The sequence below is a fragment of the Calonectris borealis genome, chromosome 2, assembly GCF_964195595.1.
Source record: "Calonectris borealis chromosome 2, bCalBor7.hap1.2, whole genome shotgun sequence".
Taxonomy (NCBI): domain Eukaryota; kingdom Metazoa; phylum Chordata; class Aves; order Procellariiformes; family Procellariidae; genus Calonectris; species Calonectris borealis.
The window spans coordinates 171,244,254-171,258,272 of NC_134313.1; the positions used below are offsets into that span (position 1 = coordinate 171,244,254).

Below are 14,019 nucleotides of genomic sequence, written 5' to 3' on the forward strand. Positions count from 1 at the left end.
GTGGTAGTGCTCGGCGAGGCCCAGGAGGAAGGGATTGCTGTCGGGGCAGTGACAGGGTGGGGTGGAATAGACTGTTTCAGCTGGGAGGGACCTGCAAGGGTCATCCAGCCCAACTGCCTGACCACTTCAGGGCTGACCAAGAGTTAAAGCATGTTATTAAGGGCATTGTCCAAATGCCTCTTAGACACTGACAGGCTTGGGGCATCGACCGCCTCTCCATGAAGCCTGTTCCAGGGTTTGACCATCCTCTCGGTAAAGAAATGCTTCCTCACGTCCAGTTTAAACCTTCCCTGGTGCAGCTTTGAACCATTCCCACATGTCCTGTCCCTGGATCCCAGGGAGAAGAGCTCAGCACCTCCCTCCCCGCTTCCCCTCCTCAGGAAGCTGCAGACAGCAACGGGGTCGCTCCTCAGCCTCCTTTTCTCCAAACTGGACAAGCCCAAAGTCCTCAGCAGCTCCTCGCAGGACATGCCTTCTAGCCTTTCATCAGCTTTGTTGCCCTCCTCTGGATGCATTCAAGGACCTTCACATCCTTCTTAAATTGGGCCCAGAACTGCACACAGTGCTCGAGGTGAGGCCGCACCGACACTGAATACAGCAGGACAATGCCCTCTCTTGACCCGCTGGTTTTGCTGTGTTTGATGGACCCCAGCATGCGGTTTGCCCTCTGGGCTGCCAGGGCACACTGCTGGCTCCTATTGAGCCTGCTGCCAACCAGCACCCCCAGGTCCCCTTCTGCAGGGCGGCTCTCCAGCTGCTCCTCTCCCAATTTACGGGATGTCCTTGGAAACCTGTTAGCGGGTCCAGAGGAGGGCCACAGAAATGGTCAGAGGGCTGGAACACCTCTCCTGTGAGGACAGGCTGAGAGTTGGGGTTGTTCAGCCTGGAGAAGAGAAGGCTCCGGGGAGACCTTATTGCGGCCTTTCAATAGTTAAAAGGGGCTTATGAGAAAGATGGGGACAGACTTTTCAGCAGCGCCTGTTGTGACAGAACAAGGGGGAATGGTTTTAAACTAAAAGAGGGTAGATTCAGACTAGCTATAAGGAAGCAATTTTTTACAATGAGGGTGGTGAAACCCTGGCACAGGTTGCCCGGAGAGGTGGTAGATGCCCCGTCCCTGGGAACATTCAAGGTCAGGCTGGGCGGGGCTCTGAGCAACCTGATCTGGTTGAAGATGTCCCTGCTCATGGCAGGGGGTTGGACTAAATGAGCTTTAGACGTCCCTTCCAACCCAAATACTCTGTGATGATTCTGTGAAACCCTCCAGGTGAAATCTGTCACACAACTGAAGGAGCATGAAGTCATTGGTTCTGCTTAAGAGCAAAAATATTTTTATCATTTAATCAATATCCTGTTCTTTGCTTTATATATAGAAAAGTGGTGAAGGGCCTGGAGCACAAGTCTGATGGGGAGCGGCTGAGGGAACTGGGGGTGTTCAGCCTGGAGAAGAGGAGGCTGAGGGGAGACCTCATCGCTCCCCACAACTCCCTGAAAGGAGGTTGTAGCCAGGTGGGGGTCGGTCTCTTCTCCCAAGGAACAGCAATAGGACGAGAGGAAATGGCCTCAAGTTGCGCCAGGGGAGGTTTAGATTGGACATTAGGAACAATTTCTTCACCCAAAGGGGTGTCAGGCACTGGAACAGGCTGCCCAGGGCAGTGGTGGAGTCACCGTCCCCGGGGGTATTTAAAGGACGTGTAGATGTGGTGCTTAGGGACATGGGTTAGTGGTGGGCTTGGCGGTGCTGGGTTAACGGTTGGGCTCGATGATCTTAAAGGTCTTTTCCAACCTCAATGATTCTGTGATTCTAAAACAAGGTGGGCAATCGGCAAAGGACAGCAAATTCCACAGGCAGAGCCCGTCACAGGAAGAGCCATGCTCTAGTGAAGATGAGGTCTCTGGCAGGGAGTAAGTGGATTATGCAGCGCAGAGGTAATGTGGGGGAATGGGAGAAGCTGCAGACTAAAACTGACTGAGTTCCAGTGGTCCTTTGGGGGACTGTGATTCCCCAGATGCGTTTAAACCTACTTGCAGGCTTCATGAAGAAGGAAAGTTTGAAAGATAGATGAAAAAATTAGTGTGGAGTAGTTTTTGTCTCCAACTTGGTTTTGATACTCAAAGGCATTTCAAATAATTTATTCTAAAATCTCTCTTGGCTGGTATTAAACCTTGATGCTGGAGACTCGGCTTTTCTGTGTTCCTGAAAAGCATTCAGATAATTGTGAACGTGGTCAAAAATGGTTTGATCAAAATTTCCGTATTTTCAGGTGAAAAGGCTTGTACCATCAAAATGAGATAGTAGGGGGGAGACTTGTGGAAGGAAACACCTACAGCGCCCATAAAGGAACGAAGCTGAAAGGGAGATCTTTGGACGACAATATCCCCTTTCCCCAGGTCGTCACCTCCAAAGACCATCACTTTGATGGCGTTTCCTATAATAAAATCAGGAGGAATCTGCTAGCGGCAGCAGTGCGGGAGCTGCAGCATCCTCTCTGCTGAGGTGGATCCGACAGCGGCAGTGATTCCAGGGAGCTGGGTGGCTCCGAGGAATTCATTATTTTCCCTTCCAGGCTCCTGTGTCCGAACTGCCTCCAGCTCGGAAGGACGGGCTGGTTCCTGGGGCTGGGCCGGGCCGCCTGGCTCCAGCCCCGGTTGAAATCCCGGTTCAGGCCAGCGACCAGGATTCCCAGAATCGGGGCGTGGGGCCGGCGGTGGTGATTCTCTCAGCTGCCTCCTTCAATCCTGATCTGCGTTCTTCATCACTGTTTTCAGCTTGCCATTAGGCTGCAGCAATGCAGATTGATGAGATGTGTGATAGGAGAGCTTAAGGCTCCAGGCAGTGTAATTGTAACATCAGCATTAGCAGGAGGCATTGCAAACATGAAATTTATTTTCTGTGTACAGCTGTCTTGCAGAACTCAAGAGCAGAACTCGTCCTGCCATCACAGGGAGCGAAGTCTTTAATGATCTGCAAATAGCACCAAGAGAGCTGAAAAGTGGGGCTGCCAAAGCAGAGCTCTCGCATGCACAGCAGAATTTAAAAATAGTCTGCTGCTGGCGTTCTGGCTTACCCGTCGTTCCTGGAAGCCCACGGGGAGGATGGCTCTCCAGCAGAGGAGAGACGCAGTCCCCTGACGTAACTTGCCTCGGCATCTACGCCGCAGAGCGGAAAGTTGCGGATTCAGTCATTTTACACCGGAGCGTCCCTGATCGTTGCCTGCATCTTTTCCAGCTCCGGGTCTGTGCTGGGTGCTGACTCCTCTCTCCTCTCCCCCGAGCAGTGAGGCAGTGGGGGCTCCGGGCAGACACCCCCTCGCCCGTGGCGCTGCCATCCCGGCAGGACCGAGGAGTCCCTTTAGCTTAGCGTCGTCAGCACCTTCAGCGAAGCTCAGCGCGTGTGGGAGCGGAGACACGAGAGAGGAGAACGCCTCTGCAGATGAAACTGCTCTTCAGAAGCTCCCACCAACAGCGGGAGGTGTCAGCCCCAGTCAAAGACGTGGAGATGTGTTGTGGGGAAAGCAGCTGGGCCAGGAAAAAGAGCTCGAGGGTGGGAGTGTGGGGAGTTGGGGATGCGGAGCTGCAGCATCGCTAGGCGGGGATGAGCTCTGCATTTACAAAGGACTGCAGAGAGCCAGGCCACGAAACACCCCGTCCCCGCCATGAGCGAGGGGTCTGCGACAAGACCCCGAGACCCCACCCCGCACACCGCAGCCCCATGGCACAGCACTGTCCCTCGCGGGGAAGGGCCAAGGAGGGTCCCCAGCGCCGCCTGCTGAGGGGCTGGAGGAGATGGGCAGCCACCGGCCGAGCCGGGGGTCCTGGCGGCAGAGGTGCGCAGCACCCGTGGGTGCAGAGGCTGCTGGGGAGCAGGTCGTGCTGCTCGATCTGCCTGGGGCACGTGGGCTGACGGGTGGGCAGGGAGGTGCGGGCAGGGAGGAGCCCTGCCCCGAGGTGCCATGGGGGTGGTGGGTGTGCTGCTCTCTCCCACAACGCTGAGCCGTGAGCGTGGTGCAGGGGGCAGAGGCGAGAAGCTGGTGGGGAAGAGCTGCCCCTTCCCTGGGTCACTGAGGCTGATGCAGAAAGTGCTGGGCAAAGCCCGGGTCTGCACCTGGAGGCATCCCATGGCGACTGGGGAGAAACAAGGGGTGAGGCTGGGGCTGGGTGGCTGCAGAGGGGACGTCGGTGCTGGCCAGAGACGGGCCCAGAGGGAGGGAGGAAGCCGGGCATTGAGATGGTCGGAAAGGGAGGATGGCCTAGCTATCACCACCCAAATTATAAAAACTGTTCCCTGATTTTCTGTTCCCTGATTGTTTTCAGAGCTGCTGCTCACACCAGCCTCCGCGCAGGGGCCGGCACTCGGAGCTGGCAAGACTTGGTAGAGCAGGCTGTGTGTAGGGGTCACCCAGGAGGAGGCAACGAGTGTCGCGCAGGAGCTGCTGGAAAAGTGGACGTACGGAGGGGGAGGGCGATGCAGAGTGAGTGGAGGCCCGGTACACAAAGAGTCTCTGGGACCGGGAAGGTGGGAAGAAATCACTTCGGCTTGATGCACGCATCAGGGAGAGTAAAAGGAAGGATTTTAGCAACGATGATTCAGCTAAAGGCACAGGTAAAGGATGCAGCTGTGGAGACCCACTGGAGGTAAGGCAAAACAAGTGTCCAAGACTGGAGAAGAGGTTGCAGCAAAAGTGGAAGAGAAGATCCCAGGGATGTAAGAGTGCTGGAAGCAAGGATGCAAAAGAACCAGCAGATTTAAAAAATACATACACTGTGTAGGAAGCAGAAACAGGGTTTGTAACTTCCAGGATGTAGAAAATAAGCCATGTCTGAACAAAATCATTTGAGTGGTTATAACTGTTCAAATTTAATGCATTTTATCCAGTGATTAATCACCCTCACCGATAAAATTTTGTGTCTAATTTTCAATGTGGATTTGTCTGGCTTTAGCTTCCAGAGATTTGAGTCTTTTTATATCTTTCCTGGCTCGATTAAAGAGCCGTTTAATATTTCCCTATGAAAGTACTTCTACAGTGTGATCAAGTCACCCCTCAATCTTCTTTTGGATAAGCTGAACAGATTGTGCTCTTTAAATCTTCTGCTGTAAGGCACTCGCTCTAGCCCTCAAATCATTCTGCGTGGGTCTTTTCAGCATCTCTTTGATTTTTCAATATTCTTCTAAAATATTGTTAATATAAAGTGATGCCCAGTTCTAGGGTGCTGCTGCTCCAGCGAGATACGGAGGCAAGAACACCCCCTCCCCTGCCCGGGGCTCCCTGTGCCCCTCGGGGGATCGGCCCCTTCTGCCCTGCGCCGGGCTGGGAGCTCGCCTCCGCCGGCCGCCCCTGCCGCATGTTTGTGCCATTTGTCTGAATATGTGCGATGGAAATGGAAAACCGGCCAAAACCGCTCGCTGTGGCGTTGCTTGTGTCTCTGGCCAGGCTGGGGGTAGGGCAGGGCGACAGCGCAGAGCCCGGCAGCGTCTCTGGCACAGCGCCGGGGTGAGACATTGCAGCTCCACGGGCCGGGCACCCACGGGTGCTGGCCCCTTGCCTCGTGGTGCGGCGTTGTGCGCCAGCGCCGCTGCACAAGCAGGGGCTTCCCTCTCCACTTTCTGCTGCTCTCTCTGAGCCCACCCTGCCCACCGCACTGCCTCTGCTCCCGTTACAGAGGCCGACGGGATGGACGGCCTCGCAGGCTGCAGGGCATCACCCGGGCGGGCAGGCGGCAGGTCCTGGCACCCAGTGCTGCTATGGGAGCCCCATGATTGGGGGAGGTCAGCCCAAACCTGCCCCTTTCCCCCCTGGAACGGGCCTTCCCACAGGAGCAAGGTGGTCTCTGGGGTCTCTCGACCCGCCACACCGTGGGCAGCCGGCACCCCAGAGGGTGCCGTGACCCCTTCCTGCAGCTCTGCCCTCTCCCAGCGCTGGGGAACGTGCTGAAGAGCCCAGACCCGTGTGGGGCTGCACTGGTGCTCTCCATGGCCAGAGCTGACGTCCGTGCTCGCCTTACACATCCAGTCTTCTAGGAAACTAGCCACCTACCCCATGCCGTCCTGGGTCCCACGGCTGCCTGCTTTCCTTAAAGCCCTTTGGGAATCAAACCAGACTTCACTCTTTGGCCGTCTTACCCGCGTGTAATCTCTCTGTTATCTCTTCAGGGCTCTCTGCAAGGTCAGAACTTCTCTGCATGACAGCCGTCTCCGTCATCTCCCAGTGGAGCATATCTGTGCAGCTTGTAGTAGCTTCACTCGCCACAGCTCCTCGTTTGCTCCTTGCAACTGCTGGACTTACAGGCCTGGATTTCCAAAGAGCTCCCTCGAGCCCGTTATGGATGCCATCGCTCTTGGGACCCTCCACCACCCAGGTATCCCCCAGGTATCGAGGCAGCTGCAAGCAGAAGATCCCAGTAACCCAGGTCGTACATCCTGGGGTCCCTGCGGCACAGGTCAGCACTGTCCCATCAGCTCTGCTCTGGCGTCCTCTGCAGCCGCTGCCTTTCCCAACAGATCCTTTGCTGTGCCCCTGCAAAGAGGGGTCCCTGCAGGGCAACCCCCTCCGATTCCTTCCTAGCGAATACTGATGCACAAACCAGATTTAGCTCCTCTGCAGCAGCCCTGTCCTCTCGGTTTACCTTTCGTGCCCAGGCATCCGTTGGCCCTGCAGGCGTCTGGAAAGTGTCCTGCTCCTGATGCGTCTGAAGAAAGATTTATTGTTGGCTCTAATCTCTTTGTTCGTTGTTCCTCAGAGCGGTCTCGCTGCCTTGTTGTGTTTATGCATTTAATCTGCCGGGGTTTATGGTCCCCTCCATTTCCTCCTTCGCTCACAATTTCACCTTTCCAAAGGATGCCTCAGAGTTTCCCCCTGCGTCTCCCGCCTTGCTGCTGGACTGTGCCGGCTCCCTCCCTCCTCATCAGCCGTCCTTGTGTGCTTGCTGGGGCTCGCTGGCCCCGTGCCCCTGGGCCGGTACCTCCACAGTGCTGGAAAGGGTTTAATTCGCCTCGCTGCCATTTGTAGCTTCTTTTTAACAACGGTGCGCATGCTTGCACTGTTCACCTCCTATGGACTGGCAGTCTCTAACCAAAGAGAGGGGTCACAGAGGGATCCTGACCCCACGGGAGAGGGTCCAGCTGTGGGGCACTGGCGGGACTGGGGCACGCTGCCCTGTGGCCGGCCGTGCACCGCGGGGTGTCCCCACGGCCCTCCCTGCAGAGGCAGGACCTGTCCAACCACCCGCACCTCAGCCAAGGAGAAAATACCAGGGTGTTGCACACCTCGATCTGCGACAGACGCCCGCGGGAGCAGGACGTGTGCCAGCTGGTCACCGGGTGCCCACAGGGTGTCCTGAAATGGCCGATCGCTTAGAGGTAAGTCACAGTAAGAGACGCAGCCAGCAAAGCGAAAGCAAACCATGGTTCACCACTTCTCTAAAACAAGAGCCAAGCCTGCATCTGCTCACCTGCGGCCGTGCTGCGCGAGCGCAGGGAGCCGTTCCCAGCACAGCCCCGTGCGGGGAGCAGGGTGGGAGCGCGCCGCCGGCGCCAGCACCCCCTCGCTGGCGAGGGGGGCTCCTTTGCCCTGCACCCCTCCAGCCTCGGCGTCTCGCCGGGTCCGGACTTGTCCTCAGCCCTCTGCAAATACTGCTGTGGCCTTGCCAGGCCAGCGGCCATCTCCTGTGCTTAAATAAACCATTAGCAAGTCACAGCAACGGTAAATGCTATTTCTCACCTGTAAGGCTCTGTGCAGGTCTCGGTGTGAAACAGCTTCATCCACTGAACTCTGTATTTTGGATTTGCAATTTGCTCGCTGCCTGACAGCCATACTTTGCACAGATGTGGATGGGATTAATACGTGCAGTTACCTCCGAGCTCCAGAGTAAGATTAAAGAGCTGCAGCTATTCTGGGGAAAAGCTCTTGGCCTGATCCCCAGCCCGAAGAGGACAGTTATGTGACTTGAAGGTGAGATCCCGTTATTAAACACCTCCCTTCCCACGAAGCTACTGCCACTAACTGCCTGCTGTGGAGCGGGAGCCACAGCAGGGGAAAGTCCTGATGGGTTTGGGAAAAGGAGCTGCTCCCCTTACAGGGTGCGCGAGGAGGACAGGGCAGCCTGAGCCCGCCCAGGGCCGTGGCCGTGGGACGAGGTTTCCTGCTCCCCCTTTGGTTCCTGGAAAGAGGAGAGGCGTCTCCCAGCTGTGCCCTGCACAAGCCAGCTCTGCCGGACAGAGACATCCCCGCAGAAACGGAGCACCAGTTTTTAACAGCCAGTGTGATTAAGCGCCTCAGGGCCCCAAGCGCACCCAGAAGCCTTAAAGCCCCGACGAGCCCACCAGGGACCCGCACCCCTGCCCGTGGGGCCAGGACACCCATTTAAGCTCAGCCCTGGGCCTTAGCCCGCACCTCAGCTCTGCTGTGCGGGTGCTGCTCTCCAGCCCTGCGCCCCGGGTGGCCCCTGGGGGTCTGTTGCCCGTGGCTTCTCTCTAGCCCTGACCCCTGGAAGGGCCCCGCACCGCTCCATCCCCTCGCCCGTGCCCTCCTGCCTGTCGGTGGGGGCCGTTCCCCGCGGCAGGCTCGGGGCGGGCAGGGGGCGGTGTGTGCCGGCTGGGCGGGGAGCGGAGGCTGGCTGCTGCTTCACCCCCGGGCTGCGGGGCTGCCCCCGCACGGCTCTGGCAGCTTCCCTGCTGCCAGCGGGTCCGGCAGAGAGCGGCGAGTCCCTGGGAGCTCCGGGCGGTGGGGACCCTCCCGTGCCCCGCGCAGGCTGCGGCACCGAGCGGTGTCCGCAGAGGGCCCGTGGCCCTGGCCCCACGGCGCGGGGGCAGGCGGCTGGCTCCCCCCCGCGCGGGGAGCCGGGCCCGGCCCTGGCCAAGCTGACGCCGACCCCTTCCTTCTGCCGGTTTCCAGGCGGTTCGGTCCGCGGCCGCCGAGGCACCGGAGCGGCTGGTCTGGGGGTGGGAGCGGCGGGAGGAGGAGGAGGAGGAGGAGGCGGCATCGCTCCTCTTGGCAGCGGCGCCGGTTTAAAGCACTTGCGAACGGCAGCGTCAGATGGAAGTGCTGCAGATGGAGAGTGCCTCTGAGCTGAGAAAGTTGGGGTTCTGAGCATGAAATTCACCCTGAAAAACGGTTTCCGTTTCCCCGTGGCCACTGTCCACAGAAAGCGTCTGTCCGACTGTCCTTGAGTGCGCTTTTATTCCAGAAAGCCCCGGGCTCGTGTCCCTTGCGAGCTCTCGCCTTCCTCCCCCACTTCCCCTGTTCTGAAGTCATGCGATGCGGCCTCTCGCTACATTTAAGTTCTCTCACGATTTTTTTCTTCCTTATCTGTGATAAGTACCAGCTCCATCTGTTTGCCTGCAATTAACGTGGGCTTCTATCTCCCTGATCTCGTCTGCCTTTGCAGTAACTTTGGGCTCTGATCTTCCAGCGCTGGCAGCACTGCGGAGCCGGTGCTGTAGCTGCCTCGACTGCATCGCGGGGCGGTGGCGGGCGGCGGGGGTCCCGCTCCGCTGGGGCTGCCAGTGGCGGGTCCCCCCGATCCCTGCACAGGCTTGGGCTGAGGGATGCTCCCTCCCGGCGGCTGCCCGTGCCTTGTCCTGTCCCTGCGCGCCGCGTCCCACCTGGGACACACCGGGCGGTGGCAGGCGGTGGGGACATGCGGGGCCCCCGGCGCTGGGGGACGCTGGAGGCCCAAAGGGGAAGCGGCCACGGAGCTGCCCCGCGGCGGCAGCAGTTTCCCGCTCGCTTCTGCGGCTCACGGCACCTTCGAGACATCGGCTCGGGGTGGTCTGCAAACGCCTGCACAGGGGCTGAGCGGCTGCTGGGGGGGAGCGTCCCACGTCTCTGCAGGAAGACCTGGCCTCAAGTTGCACCAAGGGAGGTTTAGACTGGACATTAGGAGAAATTTCTTTACTGAAAGAGTGGTCAGGCCTTGGAACAGGCTGCCCGGGGACGTGGTTGAGTCACCGACCCTGGAAGTATTTAAAAGACGTGTAGATGAGGCGCTTAGGGACATGGTGCAGTGGGCACGCGGGTGTTGGGTTGACAGTTGGACTCGATGATCTTAGAGGTCTTTTCCAACCTTAATGATTCTGTGATTCTAAGAGGAGGAGGCTGGGACCATACAGGCCAGCCCAACCTCCTGTCCAGAAAATGGCACCATAAATAACCAAGAAACTTTCTGTGAGCGTGTGGAAAGCAAGGTGGTGCGAGTAGCAGGTAACGTGGGGGCAGTCAATGCCCATTCACAGGAGAAAGTCCCATCAAACCGTCCCAGCTGACTTCTTGGCCAGGCGAGGGGGTGAAGGAGGCGTGAAGGACGTCCCGTCACCGTCTCAGCAGCCACCGGTGGGTGCTGGTGAAGGGGCTGTGCAGAAGGGCTGGGTGCTGCTGGCAAGGAGGGTGCTGGGGGCTGGCCACCGAGGGAGCCGAGCCTGCCGCGTCGGCGCAGAGCCCTCCCGTGCCTTTCCCGGGCGGCTCGAGTAGGGGCGAGGACACCCGTCCCGGGACTGGCTGGGAAGGTGACGCCGCAGAGGGGGGCTGATGCACTAGGAGGGTCTGAAATGGAGGCAATTTATACGTGTTTCTAGAGAAACGTCTGTGGGGCTTTACCGGGGCTCAGCAGCGGAATGAGCGGGGCCGCAAGGGCTGGACCACAAAGCTGCCGTGGGGCTGCGTAAGCAGGAGCCTCTTCGGGCAAAGCTCAGCGGTACGAAGAAGTCTTCACCGGGAGAGCGGGACCCTGCGTGACAAGGAAGATCTGGAGAAATGGGAGAGCGTCTGTACGAGATCAGCCAAACCGATCAGAGGCCACGAGCTCCTGGTTCATGAGGAGAGCTCAAAAGCTTGGGCTTATTTCAGCCAGGAAAGGAGACGACCGCAATGACTCTGCATGTATTAAAATATGGAGAAAACTGATGAAAAGAGGGAGGGAATAATTTAGAAAGGAAAAGGAATCATCTGCTGAAGCTCCAGAAAGGGAACTCAAAGTTTGATAATTTTCTAAGAATAACTGAGCACCGGAATAGAGCAAAAGTTGTCAGATCTCCGTCGCTGGCGGTTTGTAAGGGCAGGCTAAATATTCTCAGGAACCTGGTCAGACGACAGAGCCTGGCCTGGGACAAGGGGACGAAGGAAAATGGCCTTTTGCAGCCCTTTCCAGCACCGTTGTCTAGTTCCTTCTTCTTTTTCATTCTTTTACAAAAAGTAAAGTATTTTACTCATTTATTTCTAAAATTAATGTATGTATGCAAATCAGTTTGTCTCGGCCAAGGCAGGATAGAGAAGGTGGGAGACGAGCAGGGGTGAGTTCAGTGACAGCCACGGGCTGAGCTGTTAACGTTGTACAACTCCTGTGCAAAGTTTTTATATGCGCAGTTTAGCTCAGCCCCAGGCAAAGCTGCTCAGGGAGCTGTTATGGTTTCACAAAAATGGTGTATTGCAGCCGAAACTTGATGCTTTTCTTCTCTTAGACGTCCCGGATAGAGGCCGCTTGTCCTGGGCGATGGGGACCGTGCCCTTGACCTTGTCCTGGGATGCCACAGACGGAGGCAAAGCAGGAGGGAGAGGAGAGAGGGGTCCGGTGAGCCGAGGACAGGCAGTCCTGGGCAGCGAGGAGCTTCCCGGTGAAGCGTTGGAGGAGCCAGGGCCTGGGTAGCACAGCCAGTGTCCTTTCTTGCACTGAAAGGAGATGGTTTCTAACGGTTGTTCAGCCAAATCTTGCCTTCCAGAAAAGCTCTGTTTGGATTTATACGCATTGAGGATGTTCTGACAGCAAACCTTCCTAAACCACTACTAAAAATACGGCTTGCTGCCTGTTTGTGTTTGTGCTGTTTCCACAGCAGCCAGCAGATCTTGTTATTCTTCTGAAAGGAGGAACCCTTAAATCTCAGTATTTTCTTCCCTGAATGCACTTGTCTGCCATAATTGCCACTTCTTGAACCGCTCTGACAAGCTATGCAGGCACAGATTTTTTCAGTCACGAGCTGAAAATCCTTTTCCAGCTCCGCGGTGCAGGTTTTCCCTTCTGTGCAGCCTCTCCCTCCTTCAGAGCGTCTCCAACGGAGCTGGGGGCGTTGTGCCGGTGCAGATCTCCCTGGTGCCGTGGCTGGAAGAAGGATCCACCTTCTACGCCCGTTCCTCTTCATCGCATCCCCCTTTAAACCCTCAGCAGTTTCTCTGGCTCCTCTCGGGGCAGTTTTGCACCATCTTCGGTTACTGTGCGTCCCCTGAATCCTTCTCAGATGTTTTCCTTCCCAGAGCAAAGACCCTGTTTCTTCAGCTACAGTTTTTATTATCAATCAGGGAGATTATTATTTTTGACTATTTAGATATATGTTATTTGAGTGGGACCAGCTTGCCAAGTTAGCTGGCGCTCTCTGCATGTCTGCTCTATAGTTGCTGTTTATCATTCCACTCCTTTTTTGTGAAGTCCACTAATTTTATCAGCAGTGATTTCACGATCACTCCCAGATCTGGGGAGGTTCCGATAGGACACAAGAGAAAAAATTTTCACAATGAGAACAATCAGCCATTGGAAGAATCTCCCCAGGGAAGTGGTGGATTCCCCAACATTGGACACTTTTAAGATTCAGCTGGACAGGGTGCTGGGCCATCTTGTCCAGCCCGTGCTTTTGCCAGGAAAGGTTGGACCAGATGATCCTTCAGGTCCCTTCCAACCTGGTCCTCTGTGATTCTGTGATTCTGTGATGATGTCTCACCAGACAAGATTTAAAAGGTGAGTAGGAATCAGCTCTCATCTCGTGTGCTAAGGTAAAAACACACCCTGCAATAATGGAAGCGGAGGAGCAGTAGGCAAGAGCGTGGGGATCTGGAAACGCCTCGATAACGGGGCTCCCCCGGTCGCTGTCCCCAGCGCCGGGGCTCCTGCGGGCACCGCTGTGCTCGGTGTCCCGCGGCCGCGGCTCCTGCTCCCGCATGGCAGACGGCCCGGGACACCAGAGGTTCTGCTCTTGCGTCCCCCCTGTGTGGGAGCACCGGGGTTTCGGGGGGGGTTTGCCAGCCCAAACTGCTGCTGTCCCCTCGCACCATGTTGGCCTGTGCCAGACGCTGCTCCAGGCTCGGGCGGGTGCCCTCTGCTCGGGAGGGCGACGGGCGCTCCCGACTCCCCTTCGCCTCCCGCCGTTGGGGGCCGGGTGCTCGGTGGCTGGCCCGCAGCGGGGGGCCGGTGCCCCCTCCCTGCGCTGGCTGGGGGGCTGCAGCAGCCTGCCGAGGCGGGGTCGTTCCTGCCCCACGCTGAGCTCCGGCAGCAGGTCCCTTCTCAGCCTCTGCTGCCCTGACTGGGTTTTGCGTCGTGAGCGTTGGCCGACTCCAGCTTCTCCCTCGGGGCTCGGAGGCCTGGCTCAGTCCCAGCTCCAGCTGCCGCCCCGAGCGCCGGGCGAGACGGCGAGCGCAGGCACGGCACCAAGGGTAGCCCGGGCTCTCACAAGGAACCCTCTCCCTAACAGATTTGCGGTGCCCCTGCACGCTGTAACAAAGCTTTCGGCACTGGGGTCTGCGGCACTGCTGGGGGAAATGCTTCCGCTTCGGCCGACGATGGGTGTTTGAGTGCAGTTTGATTCCACTGCTCTGTGACAAAACCTCCCCTGCACGCCCACCGAGAGGCCTCGGGGGGGCAACCCAAACAGCACCCCCCGTCCGGCAGCCGCAGCCCGGCCCGGCCCATCTCCACCCGCCCAGGGGAGCACGGGGCGCGATGGCCGGCGGGGACCCGGATTAGGGACCCCCTGTCCAGGCCCCCCCGGGCTGTCCCAGGGAGCCGCAGCCCCCGGCCGGGGGTGACGCCTGTCGGGAGGGGACAGCAGGAGCAGCTTTGGGACGGGGGGTCATTGCTCAGGGTGCGGGGTACGCTGCAGGGTGACACATCCCTGTTGCCTGTAGCTTTTAAAACACGGGGGGTTTTATCAGTCGTAATCACGAGTCACAGCCGCTCACGACAGGTCGCGACAGGCCAGTCCCTGCCAGGGCTCTTCCGCCCCCGGCCTGGGCTGGTCCAGCCGCCTTCTGCTGAGCAACGCCG

General features: G+C 57.9%; 1 protein-coding gene across 2 annotated transcripts in view; it reads right to left on the minus strand.

The window, feature by feature from the left end:
• The window catches only part of CDK5 (cyclin dependent kinase 5), a 228,042-nt gene that overhangs the window by 41,623 nt on the left and 172,400 nt on the right, over window positions 1-14,019 (minus strand). The gene's annotated exons all lie outside the window — the stretch shown is intronic.